We start from the raw sequence: 13,809 nt of genomic DNA, 5'->3' as shown, positions 1-13,809 counted from the left end.
GGTGTAGACTAAATGACCCCTAAGGTTCCTTTCAGTTCTAACACTATGATCTAAGCCAAAATCTGAGGGTGAGTCAAGGAAGCCTTCCTGGAAGAGAAGATTTTTTGCAAGATGGGAAGGTGCAGAGCCCATAGAGCAGGAGAGTTCAGGTTGGGGAGAACAAGCTCAAAAAAGAGTTAAAAGCAGAGCTGAGGTGGGTCACCTGCCGGGAGTTTAGGAGGCACCCAGAGGCAGTGGCTGGGAACCCCTAGGAGATCAGGAGGGGGGTGCTTGTCCAGAGGGTGGGGAAAATAGGAGGATCTTACACGAATGGATACCTGAATCCTGCTGTCTCCCAAGGTGGGTGAGATTAGTAGGGAGGTGCTTCCTGCCCTCTCTAGGTGGCTACAGTTTTATGAGTCAACCTGAGTGATGAGATCTGATGAAGAAACAGGTAAACTACAACCCCCAGCATCCTCCTGGGCTAAGGGGGAAAGACGTTTCCTAGACCTTGTTGAAGTGTTTCCGGCGGAAAGGGCTGAGGCTGGCAGAAGTTTACTCCCCTGTCCTCCCCACCACCAGCCCTAGGGCAGACTACATTACCCACTGTCCTTTGCCCTAGGATCCGGAAATAGTGGGGAGAACAGGGGGCAGTGGTCCCAGGTGAGGGATGGGAGCTTGGCTACTGGGCATGGGGATGGTGGAAGGGGAAGGCACAGGGAGCAGCAGTGAGCCCCTGGCCTCAGGAAAGAGCCAGGTGCAGACTGGGGGACGCTATTGGGAAGGAGGAGATATAGGAGCTGGATCCCCTGGGTCTTCTGTCATTTGTACAGAGTCCCAGGACAGGTAAGGCCAATAGATGGAACCTACGGCAGGAGCAAAAGGAGTTAGACTATGGGCAGTCAGGCTCAGATAGTGGAAAGAAAGCTAGCCTTTGAGTTAGAAGAGACCTGGATTTCAATTCTGGTTTGAGGCCCCCGGGGATTCTAGGCAGTCCACAACCTCTCTGTGCCCTAGCACACACATGTATAAAAAGGATATAGCACTTTGCAAACCCAAAGATTTGAAAGATACTTTCCACTGGACAGGTCCAGGGAATGACGTAGGATAGTTTTATGTTCAGACTTTAAGGAAGACAGATGCTGCCATTTCAGGATGCTTGAGGCATAAGCCCACCAAGAGTCATGTGTCGAGAATCAGATTGATTTTCTTTCTTTCTTTCTTTTTTTTTTTTTAGTGAGGCAATTGGGGTTAAGTGACTTGCCCAGGGTCACACAGCTAGTAAGTGTTAAGTGTCTAAGGTCGGATTTGAACTCAGGTACTCCTGACTCCAGGGCTAGTGCTCTATTCACTGCGCCACCTAGCTGCCCTCAGATTGATTTTCAATCAGTCAAAATTCATTTATTAAACACTGTGTGGTAGGTCCTAGAGATTCAAAGATGAAAATGAAATAGCCCCTGCCTAAAGGTAGAAGTAGGGATAGATAGATAGATGGATGGATGGATGGATGGATGAATGGATGGGCATATATATATATATATATTATATATATGTGTGTGTTGTGTGTGTGTGTGTATACATATGGACATTATATATGTGTGTGTGTATACACACATATAGGTATATACAAAACACAAGGATAACCCTAGGGGCAAAGGCAATAGTAGCTGGAGGGACCAGGAGAGCCTTCATGTAGAAGTTAGCCAGTTAATACATTTATTAACTATTTACTCTGTGCCAGACACATATAGCTGGTACAGTGGATAGAATACAGTGTCTAGAATCAGGAAGACTCACCTTCATGAGTTCAAATCTGGCCTCAGACACTTACTAGCTGGGTGAACCTGACCAAGTAAGTCATTTAACCCTGTTTGCCTCAGTTTCCTCATCTGTAAAATGAGCTGGAGAAGGAAATGGCAAACCACTCCAGTATCTGCCAAGAAAATGGCAAATGGGGTCATGAAGAGTCAGGCACAACAGAAACAACTGAACAGTGACAAAATGTGCCAGGCACCACGCTAAACAATGGGATATAAAGAAAGGCAAAAGACTCTCTCAAGGAGTTCACAGTCTAATAGGGAGATATCATGCAAACAGCTATGTACAAACAAGCTTCATACAGGAAGAATTGGAGCTAATCCATAGAGGGAAGACATTGACAAGGCTTTCTGTAGAAAGAGAGACTTCGGGGTGGCTAGGTGGCACAGTGGATAAAGCACCAGCCCTGAATTCAGGAGTACCTGAGTTCAAATTCGGCCTCAGACACTTGACACTTACTAGCTGTGTGACCCTGGGCAAGTCACTTAACCTCCATTGCCCCACCAAAAAGAGAGAGAGAGAGAGAGAGAGAGAGAGAGAGAGAGAGAGAGAGAGAGAGAGAGAGAGAGAGAGACTTGAAGGAAGCCAGGAGTCAGATGAGGAGGAGGATATTCCTGGCATGGTAGACAGGCAATGAAAATGTTCAGAGATTGAAGATGGAGTCTCTTGTTTTCTTCAGAAAACTTTTGTATTTAGCTTTTTATGCTGTTACCTTTTTTTTCATGACTTTCCTTCATCACTCTCATTTCTCTTTCCATTTTTTCCTCTACCTCTCTTACTTTATCTTCTTCTTCTTTTTTTGCAGGGCAGTGAGGGTTAAGTGACTTGCCCAGGGTCACACAGCTAGTAAGTGTCAAGTGTCTGAGGCTGGATTTGAACTCAGGTCCTCTTGAGTCCAGGGCCAGTGCTTTATCCACTGTACCACCTAGCTGCCCTTTATCTTCAAAGTCCTTTTTGAGCATCTCTATGGCCTGAGACCAATTCATATTTTTTTGGAAGCTTTACATGTAGGAACTTTGACTTTATTATCTTCTGAGGATGTATTTTGATCTACCTTACCACCAAAGAAACTTTCGATGGACTGCATCTTTTTCTGTCTGTTCATTATCCTAGCCTATTTCTTGACTTTTAACTCCTTCTTAAAGTGGGACACTGCTTCCAGGATGCACTATCCCAAGCTTTGGGGGGTCCCAGATGGTACGATTTAAGGAGAGGCACTGTTCTCAGCTCGCCAGGCCTGTGCTCTGGTCTGTCCAGAGTCTCTTGTTTGATGAAAGGCAAAGAAACTAATTTCACTGGATCAAAGGGTACATGGAGTGGGGGGTTGTTTTTAGGTGTGAGAAAACCAGGAAGGGAAACTATGAAGAGCTTTGAAAGTCAAATAGAAGATTTTATAATTGATTCCGGAGCTGATTAGGGAGCCACTGGAGGGTTTTTGTTTTGTTTTTTTTAAAGTGAGGCAGTTGGGGTTAAGTGACTTGCCCAGGGTCACACAGCTAGTAGGTGTTAAGTGTCTGAGGCCAGATTTAAACTCAGGTATTCCTGACTCCAGGGCCGGTGCTCTATCCACTGCGCCACCTAGCTCCCCCGCCACTGGAGTTTATTGAATGGGGTTGGAGGGGGAGATTAGACCTGAATTTTAGGAAGATCTTTTTGGCAGCTAGAATGAAGGATAAATAAGTGGAAAGAGACTTGCAGAAGGGAGACCAATCAGAAGGTTATTGCAGTAGTCCAGGCATGAAATGATGAGCTTACTAAGGTAAAATCAACAGGAATTAGCAACATATTGGATAAAAGGGTTGACAGAGAGGGAGGATTGGAGGATGAGCGGGTAACTGGGAGGATGGTGATCCCCTCCACCATAACAGGGAAGTTAGGAAGAGGGGAGGGCAGGATCCTTTCTTGTAAAGATACTGAATTCAGTTTTGAATTTTGTTGAATTTAAGATGTCTAGGGGATATCGGAGAAGTTTAAGCTGAGTTTGGGAGGAAACTGTGTCTATCAAGAGGTAAAGGTGAGAAAGGGCTGCACTTCAGGCCTGGGAGGACAGCTAGTACAAAGGAATGGAGTGCCACATGGGGAACACTTAAGAAGACCAGTTTGGCCCAACTGTAGTGCACACAAGGGAGTGGTCTGTAATAAGACTGGAAAGATGGGGCCAGGTAGTGAAGCTCTCTAAGTGCTAACAGATGAGGTTACATTTGATCCTGAAGATAATAGGGAGCCACTGGACTTTACTGAATGGAGGTGGGGAGTGTTGACATGGTCAGATGTGGACTTCAGGAAAGTGACTTTATTGGCTTTGTGGGGGATGGATTGGATTAGGGAGAGACTAGGGTCAGAGAGGCCATTGAGGACGCTGTAGCAATAATCCAGGCGAGAGGTGATGATGTCCTGACCTAGCTTGGTAGCTGTATAAGTAGCTACAAGGGGACATAAAAGGAGAGATGTTAGGGAAGTAGAAATAGCAAGATCTTGCATTGTGGCTGAGATGCTTTGAGTGCAGCTCAAAGGCAGGGAGGGAGGGATATGGTCAAGGGGATCTCCACAGTTCCCTTTGAGCCAAAGATTTTGAGGCTCAGGGATAGAGCACCAGGCCGAGTCATGAAGACTCTTCCGGAAGTTAAATCCAGCCTCAGACACTTACTAGCTGTGTGACTCTGGGCAAGTCACTTAACCCTGTTTGCTTCAGTTTCCTCATCTGTCAAATGGGTTGGAGAAGGAAATGGCAAACCACGCCAGTATCCTCGCCAAGACAACTCCAAATGGGGTCACAAAGAGTCAGACACGAGGGAACAATAACAACAACAGATAGCTCTATTTGTTGGTCCCAGGTTGATATATCACTTGACTTCCTGCCATCTCTGAAGAGGCAGGATCACTTACATGAAGTCAGGACACCTGGGCTTGAGGCCCTGTTTGGTCACTTGCTGTCTGTGGAGGTAAGTCTGGGCTGTAGTTTTCTCATCTGTATAATGGGAGTAGCTATCCTTGGATTCCCTCCCTCCCAGGGCTGTCAGGAGGAAAGTGCTTTGCAGAGCGTAAAGCTGTAGGTGCATTTCAGCTAATGTTACCCCTCTTGGAGATACAGTAGTCATCCGAGCGCTGGCCCTGGGTCCATTTGTATTCTTTGACATGAACGCCTAATTACCACAGAAACTTGGGAGGGCATTTCCTCTATCTGCCTGCCTCTTAGACTGCACTTAACCCGCCTGCTGTGGAGAGGCTAGTCTTTCCTGGGGATTGAATGGCTGAAAAAGCATTAACTGCGCTAAGCATTTACCCTGTGTCAAGCACTAGGCTAAGCACTGGTAATACAGACAGAAAAAGAAGACAGTCCCTGTTCACAAGGAGCTCACACTCTAACTATTAAAGACAAAATATGTAGGAGGGCTTGGCTCCGGGGCAGATAGCAACTCCTGGGGGTGCTCAGGATGCCCCACAGAAGCCGTCTGCTTCTTCTTCTTCTTCTTCTTTTTTTTTTTTTAGCGAGGCTATTGGGGTTAAGTGACTTGCCCAGGATCACACAGCTAGTAAGTGTTAAGTGTCTGAGGTCAGATTTGAACTCAGGTCCTCCTGACTCCAGGACTGGTGCTCTATCCACTGCACCACCTAGCTGCCCCAAGCAGTCTGCTTCTACCACTCATGCATTCTGCTTCTAGAATTCTAGACTGCTCTGCTTCTACCACTGGGGAAGGAGGGAAGTGGATCCAAAGAGGGCATTCTGAGTTCCCTCTGGCAGAGGTAGGGATGGGGGTTCATTGTATAATCAGGAAGGGAAAAGGAGAAGGAAGGTCGGGGTGGGCTGGGGAGGCCCTATGGACCTTAGTCCTTGCTGGAGTCCTCCAGGCACCCTGGATGGGGATGGGGAAGTTTGCTGGTAGGCAGAGTCATATTTTTCTCCCTTGGTTGTCCATTGCAGACTGTTGGAAAGTAATGTCATACTTCTTGGGGAGGTTACAGTTTAACCTCTGTGCCTTATGCTATAGGGGGAAAAAGTCTGTCCATCTTTTGGGGAAGAAGGGAATGGCCCAAACCCTCCCTGCTTCCAAACAACTATTACTGTTTTTGTTTTGTTGTTGTTTTTCGGGGCAATGAGGGTTAAGTGACTTGCCCAGGGTCACACAGCTAGTAAGTGTCAAGTGTCTGAGAGGTTGGATTTGAACTCAGGTCCTCTGAATAAAGGACTGGTGCTCTATCCACTGCGCCACCTAGCTGTCCCTACAACTATTACTGTTGAAGGAACTTTCCACCTCCCAGTCACCTGGGCTCCTGACCTAGGTGTTGATGTGGTTCCTTCCATCTTTCAATCAACCAACCAACCAACAAGCATCCATTAAACACCTACTGTGTGTCAGGCCCTGTGCTAGGCACTTCTGTGTTCAGCACTCTCTTTATGAATCAACCCTCCATTTGTCATTGTTCTGAGGTCCCTCCCCTTCCTTTCCTCCAACTCTGGAGTTGGGGGGTGGGGAGAGGAGAGATTAGCTACAATGAATGGAACAATAGCTCTCCTCCTCTTTCATATTTATGTAACAATTTTTACTCCCAAATGCCTTCCTATCTGTTGACTCGGTTTATCCTCACAGCAGCCAGGCTGTGACTTGCCTAAACATATAGAAAACAGAGCACTTGACTTCCAGCTCTTGACACCAGACCACACAGCGGAGTTCAGCATCATTAAAAATAATGACCCTTATCCCACTGTGCCCACTGCTGTCACCTTCTTCCCCCACATTTCCATTCTAGACTTCTGGTGATTGAGAGAAAGTCCCAGTTGTGCTCAGGCATCACTGGAAATCCCAGAGTCAGGGTGACCAATCCCATAATCCTGAAGCTGGGCAGGGGATAAGGGAGGCAGGCCCCACCCCACCAGGATATCTGAGTGCCACCCCCAAGCCCTCCTCAGCCTGTACTTGTCCATTTGGCGTGGAAGGAACCACCTGGCCAAATCCATTAAACTCTCCCTCTGAAACCAGCCAGAGGATGGGGTTGTCTTATGTCTGGGCTGTCATCTCCTTCCCTCTTCTGTCCTCCCCCTCATCCCTGCTGATCCCAGCTAGAGCCTGAGAACAAGGCAGCAGCTGGGGGAGATGGATCAGGCTGGGCCTTCTGTCAATCTGTCCTCAGCATCAGCCTCCCATGGGCACCTAGGAGAGCTGCAGAAGGAGCCAGAGGAGTGCCCTGCCTTTGCCCCTGAGATGCTCCCAGACCACACACCTGATCCTCAGACAGAGACAGAGAAGAGAGTGCCTAGAAATAGAATGCAAACGGAGTGTGTGCATGCTGTGGACACACACACACACACACACACACACACACACACAAGACAGAGCCAGTCAGAATCGACTGAATCAGAAAAAGGTTTGTAGTGGAAGCAAATACTAAACAGCATAAGGAAGGGAGAGGACAGAACTGAGTGGAGAAAGGAAAGGAGAAGGTGGGAAAATCTAGAAGCAATTCTTTGTTGGTACTGCACAGAGATGCAAAGATATAGAACATGGCCTCTGCCCCTGCTTCCTGTGGGCATGGAAAGACAAGACTAGTGCCATGAAAAAAATAATAGCTTGCATCATACTTTATTCAAAACAACCCCTATGAGTTAGTTGGGTACCTCTGCCCCCATTTTACAGATGAGGAAAACTGAGAACCGTCAGGTTGGTGAAGTGACTGGTCCAAGTCATAGAGCTGGCAGTGTCAGAGCTGTAATCTGAAACCAGATCTCCCAGATTCTCAAGTCCAGTCTGATTGTCACTGTGCCTCAAAGTAAGAAGCTAAGAGAAATCCTACCTGCCAGGGCATGGGATCCGGAAGGAGGGGAGGTTACTGAGGGGTGGGGCTGGACTTAAGGTCTCCTGTACCTGACTTCTTCCCCATCATCCATACATCTCCTAGAATGTAGGATGAATGGAGATTCAGCTGACAGAGTTGGCCAGGGATGGGGTGGGAAGATACCATCCCCTCAGTTTCCACAAGAGCTTCCAGAGAGGGAACTCTTCTGTTGCAACAAGTCAGCGTAGAATTAAACGTGGAAAGACTTCCTGCTGAGATGGAGAAGCCCAGGGAAGTTACAGAGTCTTCTTAGGGGATGGTGAAAAGAAAAGCAGCTGAGATGGAGAGATCTTGGCCAGTGATGATGGTGGTGAGTTCCAGGGACTAGAACGGGCACAGTTCTCCCTGTAGTAAGTACTACAGGGCACAATCCTCCCTGTGGTACCCCCCTGTAGTAGAGGACTACTGCCATTTGGGTTTCAGGAGTGATTTGGCTACCTCGCTGTCCCCCAGGTGACCTCATGATGGGCAAACATCACGCCTCTCATCGGAGCTCTCCCAAGAGGCCTGGCCCAGGACCTTCTGGAAGAGGAGGTGAGACAGAACGCAGAACTGGGCCAATGCTGTCGAGTCCCAAGGCTGTGCTCTTCTTGAGTATGAACGTGGGAAGAGTGGTCGGCATGGCCCAGACTGAGGTGAGGAGTCTGGAAGGGAGGCAAGGGATGGGGAGGCACTTTTGATCAGGATGCCTGGTTGTATGGGGGAAGGGTGTGCGTCTATGGCCGGACACATGGGGTGGAGCATGTGAACATGTGTGTAGCCGTGGGGTCCCTCTGCTCCCCCAGCCCTGGCTGGCTCCTGTGGTTGCTCAGACACTCTTTGCTTCACTGCCGGTCGTTAGCCAAGCCCATTAACGATGATTCCATTTCCCCTCTGTGATGTCCACTAATTGCCTCCGGGAGCCCTTCCTTCCGCCATTGCCTAGCCCTTCTAACCCCACCCCTGCCTTTTGATTTCTCTCCCACTCCCACCCAGACTGGGTCTAGAAAAGAGAAGGGGGGAAGAGGGGACACCTTTTTGTCTCTTGGCCCCACTTGGGGGCCGTCCCCCCCCCCCATTCTGTTCAAAGAGAAAAAGACGACCTCCAATGAGGGAGGGCTCATGGTGTTGATTGGGAAAATTAACCTCTTGGGTGGAAAAGCAGCAGCAAAGGCCGTAGTGTTTACATTGTGGGGCTGTTTGTTTGACTTCAGCCTGAGGTTCTTGACTCTTTGGTGTGTCATGGACCCCTTTTGATCTGGTGAAGCTGACAAGATTTCTCCGAATTACGTTTTCAAATGCATAAAATAAAGCACGCAGGATTACAAAGGAAACCGATTCTCTGATAGACACTGATCTGACTGCAATGACAAGCGAAATATGATGACGATAGTTTTTGAGAAAAAAAGTTTACTGACCCCAGGCTTGGAAGTGTCTTGGAAGAGGCTGGGATGAGGTATCAGGCAGCTCTGAGTATGAGTGAATGGGCAGGGATCCCAGGCAGGGGGGAGGTGAAGGGCGGGAGGCTCAGTCTTTTAGATTGACCCCAGCTAGACGATACATGATTATTGGAGGCCAAAGGTTTGGGGACTTGGAGGAGGCTCAGGGTAACGATCAATTCTACCATGTTTCTAGCCTGCCATCCTTTCCACCCTCCTCCCCCGGCCCAAATTCTGGCTGTCTCTGCCCATCATCCTTTTGTCCCCAGCGCCTTTACGAAGAAGGCCCAGGATCCTGAAGCACTGGCACATTTGCTGAAAATTGGGGGGAGGGGCAGTGGGGAGCATCTTGGAGCCCTAATGGAAATTGGGAGAAAAGTACCAGCTTCAGGCCCAGGCACCCTGTTCCTCAACTCTCCACAAGTATGGACAGCAGTCTGAGGTTGAAGGTTGAATTCCTGGAATGTGGATAAAATGGGGCAGGTATACTAAAACCTAGGTATGCTGTCTCTAACCTTCCCATAGGTGTCCTTTAGAGAGGTCCGTGTGGTTTGGCACTATCTGGGCACAGAGTGGACAGTATGAGCCCCACCCAGGAGTACCTGAAATGTGGTGTTCCAGGATTGGAATGCTCCCAGTTGAAGGTGAGTGATCTCTGCTTTGGGACTTCTCTGCTTTTTGTGGGCAAGCTGGGACCTTTCCTGACCTTTCTCTGTCCACCACCTGTGCCCTGCTCATTTCTTGGCCCCCAGTAGTTGAACCCTTACATCTGTTGAGGTGTCAGCCAAGCAGCCCGAACAGCTCCTAGGAGTTTGACATGAAGTACAGCTGGTATAGGAGTGTTGGGGTAACTAGAGAGTACACTGGCAGGCACAGTGCCTGAGGAACAGGTAGATACCCCTCCCCCAAAGCTCACAACCCAACTGGGCTGGGAGGCTGTGGCCAGGGAATACTTGAAGGGGCCGGATGATCAGCCTCCATTCATAGTTGACTTAGACGTCCAAGTTGTGCCCCTTGCTGGGGGCGGGGAAGAATCCAGTGCTGTCTGGCTCACGTCTTACCCTGCTGGACTGGACATGTGCATACCTAGGTGCTACTTGTATATATAACTTCCTGACAAGATCTCTCCGGGGGAACTGGATAATATTGACTTTCACATGCTGAACTCTTCTTTTGTGCCTGCTGTTGTAGTCATAACATCCCTCTTTGGAGCCTCACTGCCTTCTCTCGCCTTCTCTCTCCCTTGAATTCTTTCCCTTTGGTGTGGTACCCCTGCTCCACATGGAATTGGCAGACACTAGACACTTCCCCAGGTGCTTTCCCCCTCTCCACCCCACTGTATTGTCCTCTTTTAGGGAGCCTGGTCTGTCTGAGAGAAATTTGAGCAAGTGATATTGTCACCTTCAGAGGCTAAACTTGCTGCCTTCAGGGAACAATTCCAATGGAAGCCAAGCCCAGTCCGTCTGTATAGAACTGAATGCTCAGGTCTTCTCCTTTGGATTCTGCCCTTTTCAGTGCTTGGATCTGAGGGACGAACATCATTGCAGAGAGAGATCAAAGCTAGAGTCAGGATGTACTTCCTGACCCTTTAAGGTGGGAGACATTGAAATATGCTACCAATGGGGGAGAGCATTTTTCCTTATTTCTGAACATCATTTAGAGTGGATGATACTTTCTTATTCATCTTTTGTGGTTAGAATAAAAAAAGCAACCCAACCCAGAGGCAGGGGGATAGACCTGATGACCTCTGGAAAAGCACTGCTAACCTGTGATCTTATTGCTGGATACATTAATCCCAGACCCCCTTTAGCTGTATTCTTTCTCATTTGCCTCTGCTGAAGGATTTCAGCATGCTTGAGGGCTTCTCTTCTGCAGGGTACAGGGAGGGAGGGTGTAAATAGCTCTCTGCTTAATCACCTTCCCGAAGCTGTAATGTCCCTGTTAAGTGCCTGTCCAGTTGTTTGTCTGGTACTCTGGGGCACTGTCGGGGACGGGTGATGGATGGATTCCAGCCAAGTGTCTCCTGCTAACTTGATTCTCAGCTCTTCTGAGTAGCCACTTGGGGTCCCCTCCAGTGAGGGCTGGGAAAGCAAGCTGGACTCTGGACAATTCTCACACCTGCTATGAGGGGTGTGGGTGTGTGTGCGCATGCATGTGTGCACACACACACACCCACACATCCACCCCAGAACAGCCCACGTCTGAGCTTTCATCCCCTGAGACTTACCTCCTTCAACTTTGAAAGCTAGTAGGGTTATTAGTGCCTGTCCCTGTCCACGCTTGCTTGGGTCTGCTATTTCCTTGTTGCTCATGTCTGCTGTCAGGTGTTGTATGAGTGAGAGAAGCAAGCTCCTCCACATTCAGAGTCCTGTACAGAGTAGATACCAGAGAAGAAGACACAGTCAAGGGGTCATTATTGATTGAGTAGATGCTACATAGAAAATGGCTTTATTTGCTGTAGAGGACCCAGAGCTGAATAATTCATGGAACCCATCCTCAAAGAGCTTTTAATCCTTGAGATAAGACAAGCCAAATGTACAGTGGACCCTAGAAAAAGCACCACCAGCCCAGGAATCAGATCTGGGCTCTAGGTCCACCAGCCCAGGAATCAGGAGATCAGGGTTCTAGATCCACCAGCCCAGGAATCAGGAGATCAGGGTTCTAGGACCACCAGCCCAGGAAACAGATCAAGGTTCTAGGACCACCAGCCCAGGAATCAGGAGGTCAGGATTCTAGTCCATGCCTTGTTACCAGCTAGCTATGTGACTTTCATACGATTCCACTTCCTTGTTTGCAAAATGAAGATTTGGGCCTCAAAGTTCTGAGTCTATGGTCACAGAGAGAGAAAGGATCATAGGCTGTTGGGGCTGGAAGGACCCAAGTTCTAGCAAAGTGACTTGCTTCCTTTATACAGATAATTAGTTGGCAAAGCTGGGACCAGAACCCAAGTCTCCTCACTCCCAGGCTAGTGTTTTTTCTCTCACCACACCACTCTGTGCCTCCCTCTCTATGAACCATAATTTATTAAGCAATGAGCACATAAAAAAAAAAAAGACCAGGTAGTAAAGGTCAGTAAATTGATTGGAATTTGAACAGGTGGAAGGGGTCAAGGAAGGATGACAGACCTAAAGTATGCTCTGTACACAGTAAGCTCCTTTAAGAGCTAGAAGGGACTTCAGAAACACCTCATCCAGTTCATTCATTGTTTATAAGGCCCAGTGAGAATGTACAGCATTTCAGGATCAAAAGGGACCTGTCATCTGGTCCAACCCATACCTGAAAACGAATCCTCCCTACCATAATGCCAACAAGTAGGGCTATTCAGCCTTTGCTTGAAGTGGAAGAAGGTGCCGTTCTTCCAGGTAGCCAATTGCACTTTGGGATAGCCCTAGTTGTTAAGTTTTCCCTTACATCAAGTCTCAGTTTTCTTTTTTGCAGTCTCCACCTGAGTAATAGTTCCTAGGATCATAGATTTAGAGCTGGGAGGGACCTTAGAGGCAACCAAATTCAAAATAAAGTATTTTATAAATGGGGAAACTGAGGCCAAGAGAGATTAAGTGACTTGTCCAAGTTCACAGGAGTGACAGACTAGAGACTTTGGTTCTTGGCCTCTCTATCCCTAAATCCTAGCATGATCCCTCTTTTATGGAGGTATCTAAATGCTTCTTGAAATCCATTCATTCGGGGCAGCTAGGTGGCACAGTGGATAAAGCACGGGCCCTGGATTCAGGAGGACCTGAGTTCAAATCCAGCCTCAGACACTTGACACTTACTAGCTGTGTGACCCTGGGCAAGTCACTTAACCCCCATTGCCCTGCAAAAAAAAAAATCATTCATTCATAGTGCACTTATGCATTGCACTGAGTGCTGGGCTAGGAAGTCCAAGGAGATAATCCATTCCCCAGCTTCCATCCTTTCAGGACCAGAGATAACAAAGGAAATGTAAGTAAATACAAAATAGATACTTAAGTAGGTTGGGGGTAGACATGGGTTCTAGCATCTGTCTGAATGGGATCAGTCTAATAATGAGAGCTAAAGATAAGGTGACTTTACATAAATAACCCACCTCCTTCCCTGCCCCCCCCCCTCTCTCATTTTGTCTCATTCATTCCTCTATTGTTTTTAATCAATCAATCAATTAATTAATTATGGATGAACTCTCCTGATGAACTCTGGGAGAATAGAATGTTCTCCAGCTAGACTTTGTTTTGTTTTGTTTTGTTTTTTGGGGGGAGGGGGTTGGGCTTTTTTGGTGAGGCAGTTGGAGTTAAGTGACTTGCCCAGGGTCTCAAAGCTAGTAAGTGTCAAGTATCTGAGGCTGGATTTGAACTCAGGGCCTCCTGACCCCAAGGCCAGTGCTCTATCCACTGTGCCACCTAACTGCTCCTTTTTTTCTGTTTGTTTGGTTTTTTCCAGCTAGACTTTGACCAAAATTAGGGAGTCCCTTAAAAAGACAGAGGTGAAGCGCATTCCGGGTATGAGGGCTTGGAGGTGGCATGTAGAGCTTGGGGAAGCTCAGTAGGACTGAAGTGGACTGAAATGAATATAGAAACCTGAGGTTTACAAAAGTATCTTGCATGCATTTTTTTTTTTTTTTGCGGGGCAATGGGGGTTAAATGACTTGCCCAGGGTCACACAGCTAGTAAGTGTCAAGTGTCTGAGGCTGGATTTGAACTCAGGTACTCCTGAATCTAAGGCTGATGCTTTATCCACTGCGCCACCTAGCTGCCCCATCTTGCATGCATTTTGATCGGGGGAGTCA

At 47.9% G+C, this 13,809-nt stretch overlaps 1 long non-coding RNA gene across 1 annotated transcript in view; it reads left to right on the top strand.

The window, feature by feature from the left end:
• The first annotated feature begins 4,564 nt into the window (after window positions 1-4,564).
• LOC122727545 overlaps window positions 4,565-13,809 on the top strand; it is a 30,890-nt gene continuing 21,645 nt past the window's right edge. The window contains exons 1-3 of the long non-coding RNA XR_006353151.1: window positions 4,565-4,739; window positions 8,083-8,264; window positions 9,573-9,691. This is a non-coding gene — a long non-coding RNA (uncharacterized LOC122727545). The remainder of the gene's footprint in view (window positions 4,740-8,082; window positions 8,265-9,572; window positions 9,692-13,809) is intronic.

Source organism: Dromiciops gliroides, chromosome 5, assembly GCF_019393635.1.
Source record: "Dromiciops gliroides isolate mDroGli1 chromosome 5, mDroGli1.pri, whole genome shotgun sequence".
In the NCBI taxonomy this organism is placed as follows: domain Eukaryota; kingdom Metazoa; phylum Chordata; class Mammalia; order Microbiotheria; family Microbiotheriidae; genus Dromiciops; species Dromiciops gliroides.
Note: the sequence above shows the minus strand (reverse complement) of the source record. Positions and strands in the feature narration are given on the sequence as shown.